The sequence below is a fragment of the Microplitis mediator genome, chromosome 3, assembly GCF_029852145.1.
Source record: "Microplitis mediator isolate UGA2020A chromosome 3, iyMicMedi2.1, whole genome shotgun sequence".
Taxonomy (NCBI): domain Eukaryota; kingdom Metazoa; phylum Arthropoda; class Insecta; order Hymenoptera; family Braconidae; genus Microplitis; species Microplitis mediator.
In genome coordinates, this window is record NC_079971.1 from 17,458,688 (window position 1) to 17,484,602 (window position 25,915).

At 29.9% G+C, this 25,915-nt stretch overlaps 1 protein-coding gene and 1 long non-coding RNA gene across 4 annotated transcripts in view; one reads left to right on the top strand and one right to left on the bottom strand.

Moving 5' to 3' along the window:
• LOC130664434 (GTP-binding protein REM 1) overlaps positions 1 to 25,915 on the bottom strand; it is a 207,444-nt gene that overhangs the window by 122,545 nt on the left and 58,984 nt on the right. The gene's annotated exons all lie outside the window — the stretch shown is intronic.
• Positions 5,616 to 8,091, top strand: LOC130664437 (uncharacterized). Its single transcript, XR_008989408.1, has 3 exons — positions 5,616 to 5,971; positions 6,065 to 6,267; positions 6,384 to 8,091. It is a non-coding gene; the product is annotated as an uncharacterized LOC130664437 (long non-coding RNA).

Here is a 25,915-nt window from a genome sequence, read left to right on the forward strand (position 1 = left end):
AGTTGAATCCTGAAGTAAATCATTTACATCAATTAAAGCAGTTTGAGCATCGATGGTATTTTTATTTTTATTTATCTGTAGTTCATCAGAGAGACCCGGAAGTGATTCATTTGCATCTACTACAGTTTTTTGAGTATCTAAAGTACTAAGAGCCAAGGTATTTATATTTTCTGGCATCTGTATATTGTCGGTTGTATCCAGAACAAATTTATTTGGAGCAATAACTGTATTTTGAGTATCAAAAATATTTTCATTTAATGTCATCTGCAAATTATCAGTTGGATCAAGTACTAGTTCATCCACATTTGTCACTGTAGTTTGAGCATCGATGGTATTTTTATTTTTATTTATCTGTAGTTCATCAGAGAGACCCGGAAGTGATTCATTTGCATCTACTACAGTTTTTTGAGTATCTAAAGTACTAAGAGCCAAGGTATTTATATTTTCTGGCATCTGTATATTGTCGGTTGTATCCAGAACAAATTTATTTGGAGCAATAACTGTATTTTGAGTATCAAAAATATTTTCATCTAATGTCATCTGCAAATTATCAGTTGGATCAAGTACTAGTTCATCCACATTTGTCACTGTAGTTTGAGCATCGATGGTATTTTTGTTTTCTGTTAGTTGTAAATTATTATTCAGATCTAGAAGCATATAGTTTTATTAAAAATTAATAAATTAGCAAATCACTAAATTTATTATATCAAAATAACCAAAAAAAAAATTTCCATCACATAATACCAAACGTAGAAATAAACAATTATTGTATGGTATACCTGAAGTAATAATTGAAGGAATCTCGTCATGTACAATAGTTGTTGTTTCTAAATTATACCGGAAATTCAGAGATGCAGAGTTTTTTTTTCCACTGCAGTCTTCGATCAATAATTGTTTCCTCTTGTCTTCCATTAATCTTTCAAGTTTTATGACTGCTTGCAAATGGATTAATTTTTCATCTATCAAATAAACGAACATAATTTATTATTCAAGTGTTTTTTAAATGATATATGAAAATTTATACTTAAAACATTAAATTAAACGGACCTTTGCATAAAGCTTTAAAATTAGATGTGCCTTTCTTGCCCTTCGTACATTTTATCTTTAGTGGGAATGAAATTTTTTTCGTGCAGTCAGCAACCACAGAATCGTGTTTATTTCCCAAAAACACTGTAAAAGTTATTTTATAAAATGGATATCTTCATAAAAATTATTTATATGATACATGTATATATATATATATATATATATATTTATATTAGGGTGGGTTGAAAAAAAAATTTTTTATTGTTTTTCTTAGCATGGGGGTAGAATTTGTACCTTAAAAAAAAAAAAATTTTTCAAGAAAAAAAAATTTTTTTTACTCAACATTTTGAGGTGGCCCACTCGTTTTTAAAATAAATAATTGATCAAACGGGGTAGTCCCAACGAAAAAAATTACATGGTGTTCTAGAATCTGTAGGGTGTCCCCTTGAAAGCTAATTGAAAGTCAGAAGTTGAAAAAATTTTTTTCCTATTATTTTTGTAATTTAAGTAAAATATCCAAAAATGAAAAGCATTTTCTTTTGAATTAAAATGAAAGTGAAGTAAAAAAAAATCACATTCGACAATTATTAGATGTTTTCCACGATTTTGGACAAAAAAAAATTTTTTCGTTGGAACCACCCTCTTTCATCAATTATTTATTTAAAAAACAAGTGGGCCACCTCAAAATGTCGAGTAAAAAAATTTTTTTGTTCTTGAAAAATTTTTTTTTTTTATACGGTACAAATTCTACCCCCATACTAAGAAAAACAAAAAAAAATGTTTTCGTTCAATCCACCCTAATATATATATATATTTCTGATGTGTTAATCAAGTCTATCAAAATAGTAACCTTTTCAGACAATTTTTCAGAAATATACTAAGTACCATTACGTGCATATTCATGTAAAACTTTTTAATAATAATGAGCTAATGTAATTAATTCAACAGTGATATAAATTAATCAAAGTATGTCGACTTACCTTTACATTCTTTAATAAAAATCTTTGGTTTTTTGTCAAGACCAAGTGGCCTATGATTCATGTATTTACGACGAGTAAAATACTCAGACTCTGATTTTACGTTTTGCTTCATTTTCTTTTTTTTAATAACTTTATCAATTGAAACTACGCATTAAAACTTATTGTTCAACTCGAAATGATGCAATAACCGATATACATCAAATTCTTAGAACACCCGGGAACATCTGAACGTTGTCAACACAGAAAAGTAAAATGGACCTAGCCGTACATCCAAGTGTGTAGAGAATATATATATATATATATATATGTATATATAATGTCTATTCTGTTATGACTACAAAACTACTACTAATAACTTATTTCTTGTTAGCCACTTGGAAAAAAATTTATTTATTAAAAGATTGGCTAAAATTTATTTTGTACAATAAAAAAGGCTGATGTAAAAAAACCCTACGTCCCATTTGGAATTGGCTGCATGTAAGCACAAAAAGTCAGAGCTACCAATGTAACTTTACGCGCCAAATTTAAAAATGGTTAATTTAACACTGTTTAAAATTGTCATTAGATTCATTTACTTTTATATTGATCTATAAATTATACCTATCAACTATGCAATGGAAAAATATAAGTATTAAATGAAATTTAATATTTTTATTAAATCCAGTTTATTTTTGTGTTGATATTCCTACAGAGGAAATAGCTTGTATTAAAAAATGAATATCTTTTTTTGACAAACGATTTAATTACTGAATATCGATAGCCATAGTGTAGATAATAAAATATTTAAATGTTATTGTCAAACTTAAAGCTATGTCCATATAATTTTTTATAAACTTTTTTATATGTTAAAATTATTTATTTTTATTATTATTTATAGGAATATTGCAAGTAAAAAAATGTTTTATTCCTTTTATTAATATTTAACTTAATTATATGAATGTCTTTAAATAAAATTAAAACTTTTTGTATTAACTTTAATAAGATATTACAATAAATAATTAATCAAAATTTTTAACAGCTGAGGTTTTTTAATTTTTTATACCAATGTTTTCGGTGGTGTATAAAATTTATCACTTAAGCATAATTTATTTATGGTGTTTCATCTTTAAACATTATCATTCAATATTATTTATTGCCTAAAAAATATTCTAAAAGTTAATTATTACTCATCATGAAACCAAAAAGTTAACATGAAAAAATTATTTCAAATACTTTTGCAACTGCTTGTACTTTCTTGTATTTATCCGCCGTGCATATCTATTCCACTTGTTATCGCTGGGAAGTTACTTTACCAACAGTTGAATTTTCTATTAAGAGGGTTGATAGTGCGTCTGATGTTCGGAGCAGTTTTGGTAGATTTATGTTGTGACTTATTTTTTAAATGACCAATAACAATCAGTACATGAATATATTCTAATCATAAGTTTAAACTGATTTGTTTCATTTCAGTTGAACTTTTATTATGCTTCGAGGCATTTTTATTAATAATTTAAACAGTAATATTATTTTTTTTCGGTTCTTGGATTTAACAATTTTTCATAACAACTTTTTTTTTGAAAAGTTTATTATAGTTCCATCCTTAAAATTTTTCGGTCATTCGTTGGCTTACTACAGGGTTTGATATCTACTTTAGGCTCAGTCTATGGCACTCCATAGATTGTTGTTAAAAATGAATCGGACAAGATTTTCTAGGTTTTCGGGGTAAGTAACAAAGTATCACGATTAAAACAGAAGGCTTGTAAAACATCTGGTTGTAAAGACGAAAATATTGAATATAATAGGTTGGCACGATTGATTACAGCTACCCTAATAGCCACTTTAGCTTGAAATTGACGGTAATTTGATGCTGAAATCACCTGAAATTTGCTGCCCGAATTTGCCGACAATTTGACAGCGAAAGTTGAAAATAAAATTTTGTGGTTAATTTTTCTTCAAATTTCCCTGATAGCCAAGTTGGCCGAAACTTGTCGACAACCTACTGCCGCCAAGTTGGCCGCAAAAGTTGGCATTTCCATAAGTTGACGGCAACTTTCTGAGCAACTTGGAGCCAACTCGTAGTCAATAGTTATACAAGCTGAAAGTTGTCTACATCTTGTCGTCAAGTTGGTCGCAACTCAGGTACATCAACTTTCTGATCAGAAACTCTGGCTATCAGGGTTATGGTAACTTTTTATGAAAAAAAAACTCGATAGCCAGAGTTTCTGATCAGAAAGTTGGTGTACCTGAGTTGCGACCAACTTGACGACAAGTTATCGACAACTTTCAGCGCGTGTAACTGTTGCTGACAAGTTGGCTACAAGTTGCTCAGAAACTTGTCGACAACCTACTGCCGCAGCCTGCCACCAAGTTTCTGAGCAACTTATAGCCAACTTGTCAGCAACAGTTACACGAGCTGAAAGTTGTCGACAAGTTTCTCGGAAAGTTGCCATCAACTCATAGAAATGCCAACTGTTGCGACCAACTTGGCGACAGGTTGCGGCAGTAGGTTGTCGACAAGTTGCGGACAACTTGGCTATCAGGGAGTCGGTAATGTTTATTCTTACCATTTCAGAAAGTAAGCAAATTTATACATAAGATTGTCTACAATTTGACGGTAAAAAAATACTGAACAATTTTTCAAGTCAAACTAACAATAAATTGACATAAAATTTGCCTGGAAATTGACGACAACTTTTTTCTAATCAACTTTTGAAGTGAATTTGCATTCTGATTCGGGCAGTAAATTTACATCAAATTCAATAGAAAGTTGCATACAAATTGTCGTAAAAAACGAAAAAGTCCGAAGTTGATGAAAATTTGTGAAAAAATTCTAGGAAACTTTTGTAAGTAAACTTTTGCTAAAGCAAAATGTACTATTAGGGTAGAAAAATAACGCTACCTTTGATAGTCAGGCTTGCTGAGCAAATAATGGCTTTACAAACCTGACATCTTGGGTTACTCATTTCCAAACTAGTTACAGAAAAAATGACACAAGTAGCCAAGTTTTTTTCAGTGAAAGGTTCCTCCAATTTGACGACAAGTTGTTTGTATTTATATGATGTTCTAACATTTTACTACTATTCGAGTACAGCTTAAACCAATAGTAAGCATTAATTTACGCTCACTTTTGGAAGGCCATTTAAAAAAAAATAATCTCAAAGATGTGGAAAAGTATCCTAATATTACAGTCTGCTTCTCAAAAGTTTACAGAAGTTTCCGTGAATTTTTTGTCAAATATCCGTCAATTTCGGGCTTTTCCGTTTTTGACGATAATTTGTATACAAGTTGCTATACGATTTGACGTAAATTTTCTACCCGAATTAGAATGCAAATTTACTTAAAAAGTTGTATACAAATTGTCGTCAAAAATGGAAACCCCGAAGTTGATGAACACTTGACGGAAAATTCAAGCGTACATTTATTAGGATCTTTTTCTAGTAACAAAAGATACCTCTCAACTGAAAAAAATGTAATTGCAAATTTTTTGTTCCAAATTTTGCTGTCAAATTGTCGGTAAATTAGGGCGGAAAATTTCGGCAATTTCGATTGTCAAATTACTGTCAATTTCATGCTAAAGTCACTATTAGGGTAAAAGTGTAAAAGTCGAACTAAATAGGTTTGTTGGTAAGGTAGTTTTTGCAAACCATAGAGAAGAGAAAGAATCGAATGTTTACATTAACCAAATTTACGTTGCACAAGAACTAATATTAATATTTTATTTTTCTAAATATTATTTTATAACAGACAAGCAGCGTGAGCGAAATTGAAAAAAAATTTATTCATCAACTGTATTTATACTTTCATTCAAGAAAGATTAAATCGTAAGAATTAATTGTGTTCTTGGATGACCTTACTACTCACACAAGTACAACTAAATAATATAAAATATAAAAAAAAAAAATAAATAAAATGAGTCTGAATTAATTTATTTCAATTTTTTTAATTGTTTATGAACGATAACTGTTCAACGAGTGAATAAACTTTCCGTAAGACACAAAACCATGCAAAACTATTATTATTCTGACTAGTTATTTAGAGTTTGGAAAAACCAATCGTTATATTATTTATTTATCTTTTAGATGAACGTGTGGATGAGTTTTTATTATAATTTTATTTAATTCAGAAATTTAACTGGATAAAATTTCTGATCTTAATTCCAACCGATGCAAATTGAATCTAGATCGATCAATTCTTTTTAGAGAATATAAAATCATTGCACTACATAATGTTAGAGCATCAGAAATACGAAATTAAAAGAAAATTTTCATCACGAATTGATCAGGTTATATACGGAAAATAAGTTCTGAACTGTTTAATATAATTTTTTATTACTTCAAACCAACATGATCTTATCATATCTTTATTTATGCAACTAAATCTTAATTTACGTTTGTTTAGGTTTTAACTTATAGAGAATACTGCATAAGCACGATGTCTTTTCGATTTTATTCAAAATTTCTGATTTAACTATTGTGGATACAACGCTAATGATTTTATTTAATTTTATAAATAATTGAATTTATTCAAAATCCTTGATCCTGATTTGAGTAAATAAATTATCATATGTACAGTTATAAAAACCTATTCGATGGAGGATGGAAATTTCTGTAACTAAAATTCTGACTTAACTTCCGTGACATCAACAAAAAAGCCTAAAATAAATTTCATGCAGAGTTAAATTACCTACAACTTCAATCCTATATATATCTGTCGTATTTTGAATCATTTAGCTGAAATTTTTGTTTAGTTTCATCGACACCAAGTAAAATATTTATCATTTTTTAAATTAAAATTAAAGTTGAACGATCAAAGTTACATCAGAAATATACTAAGTGAATTTTACGAAGAACTGAATCATCACCAACAAAGACATTTCTTATTATATTTTCTTTTAACTTAAGATTTTGATTCATTATCTGTCAGACATGAAGAAAACGCTAAAATAAATTTCAGAGAAAATTAAATTCTTAAAAACTTCAATTGAATTTTCCTGAGTACTTGATTATTTCACTGAAATTATTATTTGCTGGTCTCTGTACAGTTTATGGTGGAAGCCGATTTTTTTTATCTTATTCAATTATGAAACTCTAGATGAACTTTCTTTAGATGAATAAATATTTAATCGTGCATCAACTAGAACTTCGATTCAATGTTATCTATATCGCAATTTATAGAAAGCCACAAGGACAAGATGTTTTTTTTATTTGTTCCAAAATCTGGGCTGAACTATCGATGATGATATTAAATACCAAATCATAAAAAAAAATAGAATTTTGATTAAACATAATTCTATTGCATGAAATCTTTGATCATTCAGTAAAAATTAAAAATGTGTTTTTCTGAAAGTCAATATGAATGAAAATTAACAAAAAATAATTATATTTATCGATGATATTAAAATTGTTGCTGACCTGTTGGAGAAATAAATTAATAATGTGAACAACTTTTGGAGAGATATTAAATGAGGTCGTAGGAAATTTGATAAAAAATTATGTTCTTTAAAAATATGCCAACGTGTCAGTCAAAATTCTCGCTAAATCATGATACACACATCTACAATAAATCAGTACAATTTTGTGAAAAATTATTTTGTCCATAAGAAAGTTTTCGAATACGTTGCTCGTAAACTCAACAGTTCGGCTGTAATATTTAGTCTAATGAGGTAATAAAGAATTCAATGAAAAATTAGTTATTTAGAAATCTGCCAGCATGTCAATCACAATACTCGCTAAGCTATAAGAGATACGTCTCAAATGAATCAGTTCAATTTTGTCAGAAATTATTTGATCTAGAAAAAATTTTTCAATAACATTGCTCGTAAACTCAACAGATCGGATGTAATTTCTAGTATAATAAGTAAAGTGGGCCAAAAGAAAGAACTAATTTTTTTTTTTCGTTAGCTAACGTAAAAATCTGGTTAAAAATGATGAAAAAAAATAACAGTAAAGTTTGAGTTCTTAATGTTTACATTAAGAAGCGCCTCTTCGTAATTTTTCATTTCCCATTTGAATAACAGGAAAAAAATATTTTAAGTATGGAATTTTATACCTTGGCCCTGGCTTATTGTACAGATAAATTCAGAATATAGTTTTGTAGGGAATTGAACGCTCTACAAAAAAAGTCTCTTATCATTTTTTGATAAATTCATCTGTTCAAAAGTTATTGGAGCTTGAAGTCAAATCAAAGTAAATTTCTAGATCTATTTACTTTTCTGGCAGAACTATCCAACTTATCACAAAACTTTATAAGATTTTTTTTGTAGATAATTTTATTTCCTACAAATTATTTTTAGTTAAGTTTTTTCAAACTCCACATTGTTTTCTAGTTATTTTCATATTAATGTCAAGTTCTTAAAAAAAGTAGTGTTTTGATCGATCTCAAGAACTCGATATTGAAATGGAAATAACTAGGAAACAATGTGGAATTTGAAAAAACTTGACTGGAAATCATTTATAGGGGATGAAATTGTCTACAAAAAAGATCCTCTGAAGTTTTGTGATAAGTCTAATAGTTTCGCCGGACATGTAAAAAGGTCTAGAAATTTACGATAATTTGACCTAGAGCTCCAATAACTTTTGAACAGATGGATTTATCAAAAAATGATAAGAGACTCATTTTGTAGAGCGTTCAATTTCCTACAAAACTATATTCTAAATATATCTGTACATATATAAGCCAGGGCCGAGGTATACAGTTCCAAACTTAAAATTTTTTTTCCTAAGTCATTTAAATGATATAAAAATCATGAAGAGGCATCTCTTTTTATTAATATTAGGAGCTCAAACTTCACCATAATTTTTTATCATCATTTTTAACAATTTTTTTCACAGTAATTAAAGAAAAAAAAATCGGTCTATCGGATAACCCTGCGGGCCAGCCCTAAAACTTCCCGCTGTTTTCAAGCTCCTTGAACTCGAAAACATTATTGTGAATATATTTTCGAACTCTTAGAGCTCGAAAATACTTTTGTATGCCATTGTTTTCTAAAAAAACATTTTTTAGCATTTCTTTCTCCCACGATATCTCGCGAACGAATTAATTGATTTTGATGGTTGAGGCGGCAATCGACGCGTTTTATTAAGTTCTAGAGCTGATTAGATTTTGAAATCGAATGATTCAATTTTTATGTAGATATCCGAATAAAAACGTTTTTCACTATTTTTTTAATCAACGATATCTCGTAAACGAATGGACCGATTAAGACGATTGAGGCAGCAATCGACGTGTTTTATCAAGTTCTAAAGCTGATCAAATTTTGAAATTGATTTATCTAGCCGTTTTTGAGAAATTTAAAAAAAAACAAAAAAAAATTTTTTTTCAATTCTTTCTCCAGTCGCACATATTAAATTCTCATCTTTACATAGAAAAGCATCTTTACGTAGAAAAGAATATATTAGTTGCTCGTTTTTCAATTAAAGTTCTCGCTAAACTATGATAGATACCGCTACAATAAATCAGTTCTATTTTTTTAGAAAGTTCATTGTCTATATAAAAGTTTCTGATATCATTGCTTGTAAACTCAATAGTTTAGCTGTACTTTTTAGTCTTATGAGGTAATGAAAAATTCAGTTATTTAAAAAAATTTGCCAGCTTGTCAATCAAACTTCTCGCTAGACTATGAGAGGTACGTCTACATTAAATTAGTACAATTTTTGTCAGAATTTATTTCGTCTGTATAAAAATTTCCGATAATATTGCGCGTGAACCCGATAATGTGCCTGTAATTTTCAGTTGAATGAGGTAATACGAAAATTCGAGGAAACATTCAGTTATTTGAAAATCCGCCAGCTTGACAATCAGAATAGTCGCTAAATTATGATCGATACTTCTAAAATAAATTCGTACAATTTTGTCAGAAATTATGTTGTCTATTCAAAAGTTTTCAATAACATTGCTCGGAAACTTAATAGTTTAGCTGTAAGTTCTAGTTTAATGAGGCAATGACACATTCTGTTATTCAGAAATTTGCCAGCTTGTCGATCAAAACTCTCGCTAATCTATGAAACATTCGTCTGCAATAAATTAGTACGATTTTGTCAGAAATTACTTAATTACTTTATTCGAGCTCAAAAAGATTGAAATTATTAACATTTTCTGTGGAAAGTTTTGATTCGTAAGTTCAACCAGTTTAAAATTTTTTTCCCAACCTTAAAAGAAATTCCGATAAATGTACTGCAGATAAACTGAAATCGTCGCAAAATAATTGAACTACAATTTAAATTCTCTACAATTTCAATTCTGATTAATCTTATCAAATTTTAATTAGTTCAACGAACAAAAAACCATGGATTCAATGTTTTATTTTAATCTTTTAATTTAAAAAATTTTCAAATCTGTTCTTTATGAAGATATTTCTCTTGTCAAATAATTTTATTAATTTCTCGATGTCTAATGAATCGAAATGAATTATTTCACATTCATCAAGTCTTTAAAGATTTTGTTTCACAAGGCTTAACGAACAATAAGGTGTGTCACAGTAAGGTACAATTGATAGTTAATAATATTTTGTACACTCTACTTTTCTGTGACCGTCACACAAGCGTTATGTATAATATAAAAACCTGTATATATAAAAACCTGGGTGTAACGTCACAGAAAGGTATCAAAGTCACACAAGCGTAATAAAATATAACTGAAAATCTCTTTCACATTTTTTTCGAAGGTTCAACAAATTTACCGTCTGATCTAACTGAAAATTTATTTGACTCTATTTTAATCACTTCTTCTGATTTCCGTCTGAATATATTGAGTTCATCAAGCATAAGCATAAACAAAAATTGGAAAATCATTTGTTTACACATCGATTATGTTCTCTAGTTTTATTATGAAGTATAAATTGATACTTTTCTCCAGCTCATGCACAGAAAAAAAAATTCTCGACTGAAGGTAAATATTCTTCATTCGAGAAAATTTTTTTGAAAACCTAAACTTTCTCAAATAAAATAGAAATCTTCTCCGACCACGACGAATTTTTTTTAACCAAGACAAATTCTCGTGGCTCAAGAAAATCTTGACTTGGTTCCTGAAAACGTTTGTCTTCCGAAATGTTTTCTTGACTCAAGATAATTTTTCTTATGTGTTGAGATCAAAATTATCAATGCTTTCTCTGGAAAGTTTGGATACTGATTCGCAAGTTCAAAGGGCTTTTAGTTTTTTTTTCTACCTCTATCGCAAACTGCGAAAAATGTACTGCAGATAAACTGAAATCGTCGCAGATCAATTGAACAATTATTAAAATTTTGTACAATCTCGATTCTTATTAATCTTATCAAATTTCAAACAGTTGACCAAGAATATTATCAATCTCCTATCATCAATCTTTACACATCATAAATGCAATATTTTATTTAGATCTTTAAGCCTTAAAAATCCTTGGAGCTGTTCTTCAAAAAGTTGTTTCTCTTTTGGAAAAAATTTGTTAATTTATCGTAGTCTAATGAATCAAAATAAGGTATTTCACATTCATAAGTTCATTAGAAATTTTGCTTCACAAGGTTTGACTATCAGTAACGTGTGTCACAGCAAGGTATAAATGATAGTAAATAATATTTTGTGCACTATACCCTTATGTGACCGTCACACAAGCGTAATGTATAATATAAAAACCTTTGTGTAACGTCACAGAAAGGTATTAAAGTCACACAAGCGTAATAAAATATAACTGAAAATGTCACACAAACGTCTATACAACATACATATATATTTATATATATATATATATACATATATAAATTTTTTAACGGATGGTATTTTCGAACCCTACTCAACTAATTATGATAGGTTGTGACAAAATTCCTTGAAAAATCGACCATAAGGACAAATACAATAGTTAGATTTTAGAAAAATCTACCTAAAAAAGATTTAAATAATTCAACTATCGACTGTTTAATGGACATAAAATTTTAAAATTAATTAAATTTATTGATTTTTATTTTTGAATTAATGGCGAAACCTTCGAACTTTTTCTTGAGTAACGACGATTTAATTTGAATTGCTATTTGACAAAATAAAAATTTAAAAACATTAAATTCAAAATTATCACATTATGTAATATATGGGTCATTCCACCAAATAAAATTATTTTTACGGGGCGACCCTCGTCGATTTGGTTCAAACTTTGTAGAGTCGTTCTATATATTAAAAAAAAAATTCTCTGAAAATTTGAGCCTTTTATATGCAGCTGTTTCAAAGTTATGATTTTTTGAATTTTTTAAAAATTTTTGTTTTCAACTTTTTCATTAATTTTTTTAAAGGAAAAAATTTTTTTTTAAAAATGAGCACATAACAGTTTTTCGTAGGAAAAATTCTCAGCTTTCCAATAAAAATATCTATTTTTCATTTTATGTTACAAAAGACCTTTTAAAATTCGATTAAAGACGAAAAAACGATTTTTATGACTGTGCGACGCTTGATACATCTAATTTGATATTTTTTTCTGAAAGCTGAGACTTTTTCTCACAAAATATGTGATTTTCACGATGTGCATATTTTTTGTTTGAACAAAATTAAATAAAATATAAACTCTCTATGATTAAAAAACGTTAATTCTTATTTTTTTTGAGGATGTTGATACATTTTTACCATATATATCCTAAGCTATCAACAATAAGTGAGATAGGGTGCACTGCTTGTGTTTCTTTCACCGTTTATGACTCAAAGTATTGTACGTTCAAAACATTTATTTTCTAAAAAAAGTCATCATTCCCTGATTAAATCAAACGATTCGAAACGGTTTGTAATGTTAAATGCCCATAAAAAGGGTGATTCAAAAGCATTCAAAGTATTCAAAAGCCTTAAAAAGTATTTAAAATTTTTTTTCCAATCGTTTTAAGTCGTTTCTTTTAATAAGGGATGGTTATAACAGTGAAATCAACGCTGGTAAAATTTTGAATAGCCCGGATGTATTAACTTGCGGTGTGAGGATATGTTTTCGGGTATGTATCTGCAGTAAAGCTCTGAAAACAAAAATTATAAAACTATTTTTCATGATACCAGCATCAATGGTTCAAGTCTAGGAATTAGTAATTTGAACTTTGATTCTTGTGTTTTGTTCAATAGTGATTTCAGACTATTGATGTCATCTGCGTTAATGACAGTTCTGACTTTGTAATCAAGTTTTATAAAAATTTGTGTGCATAATAAATAGTATTTATGGTTTCTGTTTAACTATAAATTGCAAAGCATAAGTTAGGCGTACACTAATGGTTGATCGCACCATTGGGTTTAATATAACTTGATTCTAACTGGCTGCTGACACTGATAATAATTTTCAATGCAGGTAATCATGAAAAAAATAGTGTGTAAAACTAGATGAAACACGACTTCAGATTGCAGTTATTGTCAGCTTTTGCGTACGGCTCGGGCAGCCTACTTTACTTTCTTCTGACATCGTTTTGTTTCATCTCTTGCCACACAATCAACTATTACAGTTTGTTAAAACTATAAAATCAATGACTTGTATTTAAATAATTATTGATTTTGTTCAAACAAAAAATATGCACATCGTGAAAATCACATATTTTGTGAGAAAAAGTCTCAGCTTTCAGAAAAAAATATCAAATTAGATGTATCAAGCGCCGCACAGTCATAAAAATCGTTTTTTCGTCTTTAATCGAATTTTAAAAGGTCTTTTGTAACATAAAATGAAAAATAGATATTTTTATTGGAAAGCTGAGAATTTTTCCTACGAAAAACTGTTATGTGCTCATTTTAAAAAAAAAATTTTCTCCTTTAAAAAAATTAATGAAAAAGTTGAAAACAAAAATTTTTAAAAAATTCAAAAAATCATAACTTTGAAACAGCTGCATATAAAAGGCTCAAATTTTCAGAGAATTTTTTTTTTAATATATAGAACGACTCTACAAAGTTTGAACCAAATCGACGAGGGTCGCCCCGTAAAAATAATTTTATTTGGTGGAATGACCCATATATATAAATATGTAAGAGAAAGGGGTGGCGGGGGTAGGCAAAACGAGGTACTTCTAAAATTTTATAAAAAAAAATTTTTTTTTTTTAAATCTATTATAACCATCCCAAAATTACTTTTGTAAATATAATTGAGCATTATTTCGAATTTTTTTCGTTAAACGCTTTCAAGAATCTAGTGCCGGTCGAAAAATGTTAAAGACTTTTGTATTATGATAAAATCTATTAAAAACTTTTTTATCTTCCTTTGCATCCAATAATTGTGTAAAATATAATTTTTCTTAATGTAAATAACTTACAAAAAATTTTAATAAAATCAAACTTATTCAACATTCAAAATTTTTTTTTTTTTTACATTTTTCTAGGGGTACCCTGCATATATTTAGGTAATCAATTATATTTTTTATAATATAATTTTCATATTTGTTTATCACCATATTGTGCCCGCAAAAATGGAATTTTTTTTTTTTTGTATGGCCATTGAAAATTTTATTTATTTACTTTGAATTTCTAACAATTTTTATAATAATTTGTAATAAACGTTATAAAATTGTGTGACATTTTATCAAATTTTACAAAATGCTACTCTACACTAGATGCAATAGTGGCATCAAGTTCTCTAAAGTTTTATGAAATATTATATAATTTTATAAAATTTCATACAATTATATAAAATTTTATCTAATTATTACTCCCCTTTTGAGATCTTACTTTATAAAATTGTATAAATTTGTATAAGATTTTATAAGATCGCATATAATTTTATGAAATCGTATGCAACTTTATAAAATTTTATAAAATTTCATCTAAATATTACTTCTCTTCTAAGGACTTACTTCATAAAATTATATAAAATTGTATAAGATTGTATAAAATTTTATATAATTTTATGAAATCGTATAAAACTTTATAAAATTTTATACAATTATATCAAATTCCATTTAATTATTATTTCCCTCACTAAGATCTTACTTTATAAAATTTTATAAGATTGTATAAAAATTTATATAATTTTATGAAATCGTATAAAAGTTTATACAATTTCATAAAATCTTATAAAATTTCGTACAATTATATAAAATTTCATCTAATTATGACTTCCCTTTTAAGATCTTACCATATAAAATTTTATAAAATTTTATAAAATTCTATGAAATTTGATAAAATTATATAAAATTATATGAAATTCTATAAAATTTCGCTGTACAGTCTTATAAAATTATATAAAATTTTATATAATTTTATACAATTGTGTAAAACTTTATAAAATATTGTTATATTTTATACAATTTTATAAAATGTCATACAATTTTATAAAATTACATTTATTTATTACGTTCCTCACTCAGATCTTACTTTATAAAATTTTAGAAGATTTTATAAAGTTTTTGAAGATTTTATAAAATTGTATAAAATATTATAAAATTTTATAGAATTACATGAATTTTTATAAAATTTTGCTGTAAAATCTTATAAAATCTTACAAAATTTTATAAAATTGTATAAAATTTTATATTATTTTATAAAATTTTATAACAACATTTTTTCCCGGGAACAATTCCGTAATCTAATCAACTTTCGAATTTATTAAAACCCGTCGATTGCCACCTCAACCATCAAAATCAACTAATTCTTTCACGAGATATCGTGGGAAAAAGAAATGATAAAAAACGGTTTTTTTCGAAAACCATGGCATACATAAGTATTTTAGAGCTCAAAAATGTATTCACAACAATGTTTTCGAGCTCAAGGAGCTCGAAGACAGCGGGAAGTTTTAGGCCTGGCCCGCAGGGTCAAACGAGAGACAGATTTTTTTCTCTCAGAATAGTTTTCAATAAAAGTCGTTGATTTTCCCAAAAACTATTCGAATCAGTTAATTCGTTCGAGAGATATCGTTATTGAAAGTAATGGTAAAATAGTTATTGGCGTAACTAGTAGGGTAAGTGATTCATAATGTGCCAGCGCGATGCGTTTAGCATAGGGTTTAGGATAGCTCCGGCACTATACTATATTCCATTCGATTTGATCTATAACTTATTGAGCCACACCGTCCTTCGTACGGTAATACACCATTTAAATATAGTGGAAACCTAAACATGCAAACCTCTCAATAAGACAATTTATAGATAAATTGAGAAAAATATAGATAGCCCGAACAACCTTTTTAAAGAGATCTAAAATCTGTACTAGCGAAGCCATGGATTTAATTTATACTGATTTATGTGGGCCGATGCCTGTAGAAACGCCGGGAAAACGCAGGTACATAATGACCCTCATAGACGATTTTAGCCGATACACATACATATTTTTGTTACGTATCAAATCACAAGTAAAAGAAGTCATGAAAGATTTTATTGAATTTTGTCATACACAATTTGGGCGAAAACCTAAGGCTTTTCGATCTGACCTTGGAACAGAATACGTAAACCATGAGTTAACTGAGCATTTACAAAATCAAGGAATAAAATTCCAACATACAACAGCATACACACCGGAACAAAATGGCGTAGCAGAGAGAAGGAACAGATATTCAGTTAAAGCCATTCGGACTATGTTAATTGATGCGGAATTACCAGATAAATATTGGGGAGAAGCTGCGGTAACTGCAGTTTACTTGCAAAATAGACTCCCGACTCGTGGGAGAGAAACAACACCCTTCGAGCTATTACTGAAGAAAAAGCCGAATGTAAAACATTTGAAGGAATTCGGATGTAAAGCGTTTGCGCATATACCGAAACAGAAAAGAACGAAACTAGATGACAAGGCTACGGAATGTGTTTTCATTGGTTACTCTCCCGACTCAAAAGCCTATAGACTTTTGGAAAGGTCCTTAGGACAGGTCATCACGACCAGGGATGTAAGGTTCATTGAAGGAACTCGTGATGAAGGGGAAGGTATTGAGGGTATGCCATTAAAATCCACACCTATAAAACATAACACACAGATTTCTGAGGACACTGGAGAGATAGTATATATACATTCAGATATCTCAATAAATCCAATACCGAACAAAGAATCAGAGGAAAGAACACCTGCACTGCTCCAACCACCCGTCATTGATATCACGTTTGAGGACCAAGATGATGATCAAGCTGATAATAACAATGATGATGATGACGATGATAGTAACAATGATGATGAACCAAAGACAGTTGAGCAGGCCTTAAAAGGATCCAACTCAGAGCATTGGTAAAGGACCATGTCTGAGGAAATCAACGCACTACATGAAAACAAGACATGGGACCTTGAACCCATTCCGCGGAATAAAATACCCATAGGGTGCAAATGGGTGTTCAAAGTCAAGACTACCTCCAATGACTCAACCAAAAGATTTAAAGCTAGACTAGTAGCTCAGGGTTTTTCCCAAAAATACGGGGTAAACTACGAAGAAGTGTTTGCTCCGGTAGTCAAAGGATCCACAGTGCGCTGTATGCTATCAACTGCTGGAAAAAGGGGCTACTACGTAAGACACTGGGATGTAAAAACTGCTTTCCTCAACGGAGACCTGAAGGAAGTCATCTACATGACCCAACCCCCCGGATACGAAAACAAAGATCATGAAGACTGGGGATGCAGGCTGAATAAAAGTCTCTACGGACTAAAGCAAGCAGCCAATGCTTGGAACGAAAAACTTCACCAAGTACTAACAGATTTCCGCTTTACGCGGTCTGATGCTGATCCATGTTTATATAAACACGGAGTCAATACTATCACATATCTTCTGGTACACGTAGATGATATATTGGTAGCGTGTAAATCTTCTACAAAATTAAATCAAATTTTAAGCGCAATGAGGCAGAAGTTCAGCATCACAGACTTAGGTGAAGTTAGCTGCTACTTAGGAGTTGAGATTGTAAGAAACGAAGCTGGCGAGTTTCTCATCCATCAGCAGAATTATATTGAAAGAATTTTCTCACAATCGAGGCTCCAAGAAGCAAAGCCATCAAGCTATCCCATGGATGCAAATTATGAAAAGGTCCGTCTTGAATCACCTGAAATCGTTAAAGAATTTTATAGTAAACTGATAGGGAAATTGTTATATGTTTCTGTGAATTCCCGACCAGATATCGCAGCACCTGTGGCAATACTGGCACAACATATCAAGAGAACTCGTCAAACAGATTGGAACGAGTTACAACGCGTCTGCAAATACCTCAATGGCACTAAACATTATATGCTAAAACTGAATCATAATGCACTCGAAGACCAGCCACTCATCGGGTTTGCGGACGCTAACTGGGCCGAAGACAGAACCTCGCGGAAATCTAACACCGGTTTTCTGTTTAAACTATTTGGAGGTGTTGTCTCCTGAATAAGCAAAAAGCAAACATGCGTATCCATCTCTTCAACCGAAGCGGAGATAGTAGCCCTGTCTGAGGCCGCCAGAAAGTGTACCTGGTTACGGAAACTTCTCAATTTCCTAGACGAAGTACAAGACCAACCTACAGTATTATACGAAGATAATCAACCATGTATCGCTAGTATTCAGGCAGCCAGCCCAACCAATAGAAGCAAACACATAGATACTCGATTCTTCAACACTCGAGATTTGGTAGCGAAAAACATCGTCAAAATTATTTACTGTGCATCTGAATCCAATGAGGTGGATATCCTGACCAAGGCATTGGGGGCGCAGAAAACTTTGACCATGGTTAAAATGATTGGCTTTGTAACTGAATAAAAATTGAAAATTAAATAAATTATTTAGCATGCTACCGTTGAGGGGAAGTGTTGGAATGACAACGGCACATGCGCATCATCCCTTCCTTTCTCCTTTAATGCAAATTGTGCTATTACTAAAATTATATACATGTATTCTTTTTTCTCTTATTCAGTTCGCTTCTAATTAATAAAGTGATTGGACGATCACATGTTTAGTTAATTATTTAATGCCTTACCCAACACATATAAATGAGCCTATATCATATTCTTGTAGAGAATTTAACGCTCTACAAAAAAGGTCTCTTATCATTTTTTGATAAATCCATCCATTCGAAAGTTATCGGAGCTGGAAGTCAAATCTATAATGAATTTCCAGATCTTTTTACTTTTCCAGCAAAACTATCAGACTAATCAAAAAATGTTAGAGAATCTTTTTTATAGACAATTTTATTTCCTACAAATTATTTTCAATGAAGTTCATTCAAATTCCGCATTGTTTTCTAGTTATTTGCGTTTTAATCTTAAGTTCTCAGAATCGAGTAGAAGACTATTACTTTTACGAGCTTGGCATTAAAATGAAAATAACTAGAAAACAATGCGGAGTTTGAATGAACTTCATTGTAAATAATTTGTAGGAAATAAAATTGTCTATAAAAAAGATTCCATGACAGTTTTTGATTAGTCTGATAGTTTTGCTGGAAAAGTAAAAAGATCTGGAAATTTATTATAGATTTGACTTCCAGCTCCGATAACTTTCGAATGGATGGATTTATCAAAAAATGATAAGAGACCTTTTTTGTAGAGCGTTAAATTCTCTACAAGAATATGCTACGGACTCATTCATATGAGCTAGAAAAATAAAAAAATAAAAAATTTTTTTTCCCATGTTATTTAAACTTTAAATAGAAATTTACGATGAGCGACCTTTCAAAATCAATATTAAGAGATCCCGTTTCTACAGGCTCCTTCTTTCATGGCTAGGAATATATTTCACTGTGGGTTTTGAAAAAAAAAAAATAGTCGATTTTTTTGAACCGGTCGAATAATTATACATGAGATCATATATAATTATGTATAATCATATATGGAATTATATATGATTATACATGGAATTATATATAATTATATATGAACCTATATATAATTAGATCCGATCAGACCTGGATGGTGAAGGCTAGGTCTAATCATATATAAGTCTATATATAATCAGGTCTAATCATGTATAGACTTATATATAATTAGATCTGATTAGATCTAACTGATGAAGGCTAGATATAATCATATTTAAGCCTATATATGATTAGGTCTAATTATATATAAGTCTATCTATGATTAGATCTGATCAGACTTCAATGATATGAAACCTATAAATATTTAATTTTGTATATAGGTCTAATATATACATATATATATATATATATATATATATATATACAGTAGAACCTCGATAACTCAAACCTCGATAAGTTCAAAACCTCTGTAACTTAAAAATTTTTTTGATTCCCTTCCCTTCACAGCTTAAAACCTCTATTACTTAAAGTACAAAACCTCGATAACTCAAACAATTATTTTGAGCATTGCCCTCGATAACTTAAAATAATATTTTGGTGACCTCCATAACTTAAAGTAATATCATTGAGTCATCGTATTAAGTATGTATGCAAACAAAAGGTTTCGCCAAAAGCTTAATTGATTTTCACTTTAGTCTTTCACTTAATCGGGAACTAGGGAAATAAAGGATAAAGGGGAGGGGGAGGACCTTTACTCAGTAGGAATTTTCATATAAGAGTAAATATATATGTATAAATAAATAAAAATCTATCATTTCTATTGAATTATATGTATCTTTTTCACACTCAAGTTTCCAATCAATAAACCTCGTTAAGTTAAAAATTTTACTTTAATAACCTCTCTAACTTAAACTCTCGATAAGTAAAAAACTCGATAACTCAAATTTTTTTACCTTTCCCTTGAATTTTAACTTATCGAGGTTCTACTGTATATATATATATATATATATATATATATATTAGGGTGCTTCATTTCGGAGCCAGATTTTTTTTTTCAAGTGCATGTGGAAAAAACCATAGTTCAACACAAAAAAAAATTTTCGCGCATGAAAAAAAAATTCTATGACGATTACAGACCTAGCTCAATGAAAAATTCGATTTTCCCATTTAAATAACATGGGAAAAATTTTATTTTCAGCTTTAAGTATTTTTAACCTCGTTAACAAATCAATAGATCGAATAAACTAATACATATTTTTGTAGGAAATTGAACGCTCTACAAAAAAGGTTTCTTATCATTTTTCGATAAATCCATCTGTTTCAAAGTTATTAGAGCTCGAAGTAAAGTTGGGGATCGTTTTACTTTTCCGGCGAAACTATCAGACTTATCACAAAATGTTATAGAATCTTTTTTGTTGCCAATTTTATTCTCTACAAATTATTATTAGTAAAGTTTTTTTAAATTCCGCATTGTTTTCTAGTTATTTTCATTTTAATTTTAAGCTCTTAAAAAAGTGGTTCTGATCGATTTCAAGAGCTCGACATTAAAATAAAAATAACTAGAAAACAATGCGGAATTTGAAAAAACTTTACTGATAATAATTTGTAGAGAATAAAATTGACAACAAAAAAGATTCTATAACATTTTGTGAAAATTCTGATAGTTTCATCAGAAAAAAAAAAACGATCTCCAACTTTACTTTAAGCTCTAATAACTTTGAAACAGATGGATTTATCGAAAAATGATAAGAGACCTTTTCTGTAGATCGTTCAATTTCCTACAGAAATATGTATTAGTCCATTTGATCTATTGATTTGTTAACGAGGTTAAAAATACTTAAAGTTGAAAAATTTTTCCCATGTTATTTAAATGGGAAAATTGAATTTTTCAATGAGCTAGGTCTGTAATCGACATAGAATTTTTTTTCTTGCGCGAAAATTTTTTTTTTGTGTTGAACTATGATTTTTTCCACATGCACTTAAAAAAAAAAAGTTGCTCCGAAATGACGCACCCTAATATATATATATATATATATATTGTAACAAATGTGAAACTGAACTTTTTAAATATTTGAACAGCTAGAAAACAAATGCTTTCTTCTCTTGTTTTCTCTTCAACTAAACAGCAAACGTCTTGTATCAATAAACTATATTTTTTATTGCCTTTCTTTTGCTGCTGTTAATTGTGGTGTTGTTATTTCTAATTTGTGTATTATCATTGTAGTGTATAAGTGATATTAACTTATAAGATACCAGTTACTACAATTTGGTGTCAGAAGTGCATGTAACCTTTGTGTCGTGTGTACTTACAAATATAAAATTAAAAAAAAATATACATATATCTGTCAATATATCGTGACGCGATGGGAAAGGCAAAAGTTTGAAACGATCGTGTTTTTAATATTAAGAAAAGACGTGAATTCAGTGATCAATTAAACGAGTTAGTGAAAACATATTTTTTTGAATTTGTGATAAAGTGCGCGTGTGAATTTAAATAAATTTAGTGATGAATTAAATAAGTTTTGTGGATATGTGTTATTATATTAAAGTGCGTGTAGTAAAATAAGTAAATTTGGTGATGAATTAAAAAAAAAAAGTTCTGTGGATATGTGTTATAGTGTTAAAGTTCGCGTTGTAATATAAATAAATACGGTGATGAATTAATTAAAATTTGTCAATATATTTTATAATATAGATTCCAAGTTCGTGTAATAATTTAAACGAATTCAGTGATTAAATAATTAAGTTTTGTGAAAATATTTTTCTTAATCGGTGTCAAAATGCGTATTTGAATTTATTTGTGTGATGTACTACATAAAAAAAAAATGTTCGGGATTAATGAATTAGTGTTGTGAAAATATTTCTATTAATTTGTGTTAAAGTGCGAGTCTGAGTAATTACGCGTGTGATAAAAATATAAAATAAAAGTGATTGAAACATCAAACGACGGATAATCTTATTTTGTTTTAAAAAAGGAAGAAGTAAAGACGGTAAAAATTTTCGTAGAATTGATTGAGGAGTTAAAATTGAACTTGTGGACAAATTACAATCGGGAAAGGATTAATTTGGTGATGTATCATTATTTAATAATAATAGTAGTTAGGTAAAATTAAAAATAAAAGAAACATCATTTTATCAAACATAAATTCACTAAAAATATCGTGACATCTAACCGCTCTTTTGTAATCGATTGACGTAATTCATAAACCGGGTATATTTAATGATTTTGTGGTGAAGAACAATAGATAAAAAAATTTTGTATAGATAGTCATTTTTGAAAATTTTTATCTGGGCTATGTAATACCTCAAGTATTTATCGAGTTAATAAATATAGTTTTATACAGATGAATAGGAAAGCTTTATGATACTGCTGAGATTACCATCATGAGTTAAATTTAAAAAAAAAAAAGAAGAAAAGTCGATGTTAACGGAAATAATTAAAAAATTTATTTACTTCAATGCGATTGGGAGGGTCCTTATGAAATTGAAAATAGGCTAAATAACGTAGTTTATAAAATTAGAAAAATACCAAATGAAAATATAAAATCATGCATGTAAATCGTCATGTACCATATTGTGAATAATAAGAGAAAATAAAAGAGAAGTCCGGCTAGGGCCCTGAACGATCTCACTGTAGACGTTGTAAAGGGTTCCCGGGATTCTGTATTCAATTAGTAAGTCTAGGATATCTTGCAAACTGATAGAATCGAAGATGTCTGAACGACTGCTAAAGACTGGTATAGTCCTTAGGAGAACTCTGGCAGTGAACCCTGAATAGCCACACTGTAGACGTTGCTAAAGAGTTCCCGAGATTCTGAAAGAAGTCTGGCTGAGGGCTCTGAACGATCTCGGTGGTAACGTTGTTCGAGGGATTCCCGGGATTCTCTAAGGACTGGAAATGTTCTGGGTTTGAGTATATTAGCTGAAGGGAAGTCTGCCCGTGGGCCCTGAACGATTAATCGTTGCGGGGTTCCCGGAATTCCTCAGTCATTGATCGGAGACTGGATATTTCTTTTGATCTAAGTGAGCTCAATGAGGATCAAAAGTTTGATTCTGAGGACTTATCGATGGCTAAGAGCAACCTGACTGAAGCTTTAGGATCCATCCGGAGTTGACACAGTTGACATTTCTCTTTTGTTGATGGCTACGACTTCTGAGAGATAGATTGATGCCCTGAAGAGTTTCCGAGGAGCTTTTAGGGAGAAAAATGAAATTCGTTGCAACGTGTGTTATTCAGTGTCATTGATATGTTAGCTATAGATAACATATCGGCATATGAACTGAATGGATCAAACGGTAGAACATTGAGCATATAAGATCGAAATTATTGAATTGATCACGATAATGAAAGTTTATAATTAAAAATCGATAAATAATAGGATGAAACCATGAAATATGTTTATCTATAAAATTCAATAAAAAGTTGGAGATACTCGTTTTGTTTGTTTATTATGTGCAGATAATATTTCCAATTTCATTGGGGAAGAAGAGAAGGAGTCCATTCCTAGTCCTTCAAGGAGGAGAGGAAGAAGTTCCTGTTCCCATCCCGTACCTGATCCCATTCCCATTGAAGGTCCATTCAATCAAGAGGAGGGTTACATTTTTAATTTTATTTATTTTGATTCGTTGAATAGGAAAATTGAGTCACGTGCACTGATTAACTTCTTAGCAGAATATTTGATTTTTTTAATATCAATTCTTAGCTCAATTAAACAATAGACTATTTTTTTAAAATTTTATTATTATCTTTGCGTTAGCCTACAGGGTTGTTTTTTAGCTGTGGAGTTTTTTTCCCTGTAGGGTGATAGATAGGGTGTGTTGGGACCATAGCGGAATCGAACCAAAAATTGCAAATGGTTTTAATTTCAATTAAGTTCGATTCTTCCAACACAATTTTTTATCGGGACGATAATTTTATTGAGAAGGGGGTAGTGTAACAAATGTGAAACTGAACTTTTTGAATATTTGAATAGCTAGAACACAAATGCCTTCTTCTCTTGTTTTATAGATGCGCGACTATAGTCAGTCAGTCTTATATTGACAACTAAACAGCATACGTCTTGTATCAATAAACTATATCTTTAATTGCCTTTCTTTTGCTGCTGTTAATTGTGGTGTTGTTATTTCTAATATAAGTGTGTTATTATTGTAGTGTATAAGTGATATTAATTTAAGATACCAATTACTACAATATATAACATATTGTTACAATTTTAATATTAATGTTATTAAATTTTTATTTTGTCAACTATCAATAAAACTTGAATCCCCATTACTTAAAAAATATTCAAAGATTTCGGCAGCAATTTAAAAGTATAAATAGATATCGATTGATACATAGATATTTATGAGTTTATAAATGAAAATATTTGATTATATATATCTATAATGAATTCTATTGTTATTTATATACAAAACCAAATTGATCATTAGGTGCATTATTTACGTAGGATGTATCAATTTCATTATTTGGGTTAAGTATGCCATGAATTTTCCTTAATTATAAGTGTATAGCAGACTAGAGGACCAGACTACCATCAAGCGATTACCAGAGTTAAGCAGCATCGACATGGGTCATTAATTGGACAGGTGACCCCGTATTATAATAATAGTTTACCAGTAGTAATTTTTTTTTTTTTTTAATTTGAATTTAACCCTTATTTATATTAATGATGACAAGAAATCCTAATTATATCGAATTGAATTGAATTTAGTTGGTTTAACCGGGCACTCAGCTTGTGTTAGCCATTGTACCCGGGTCCAGTGAGGACAATTTTATAGTTATCGGAGAGGATCGCGGTCCTGGTGATCATTGTTATTAGGCCTTGCTTTATTGCCAGTCCACCTAACAACGAACTTGCTAAGCCCACTGTTCTTCCAACATCTATTTATAATTTGACTACTGTAGATACTATTGTTTGTGAGTTTATAGGTGGAGGAAACATAGTTTTTATTTCGGTGATTCCCCGCCCCGAGTCCAAGGAAACACGTCGTGGGACACAGCCGCTATCAGCAGTCCTCACTAGTTCAAGAAGAACCGGGACCTGGCGTTAGCTAAGCCCACCGTCGTTCTCCCGTCACTATGAGTCCTAGCCTTCAGCTACCATGGCCATCATACGTCGTGTCCTTGTCATCGGGGGGTCTTGTCATTCGAAATTATGTCTCCTAAGAAGTTAATGTGGGTGTTATTATGGTCCATCCTTCAGAGCCCACTGTGTAGGATAAGACACTTATACAATGGAGGATGCCTGTTATTCAAAGGCAACGTTGGTGGTGGAGGACTCTCTCTATCACTGCTTTGACACGTTGGCTTACACCAAAGCTAGAGGTTCT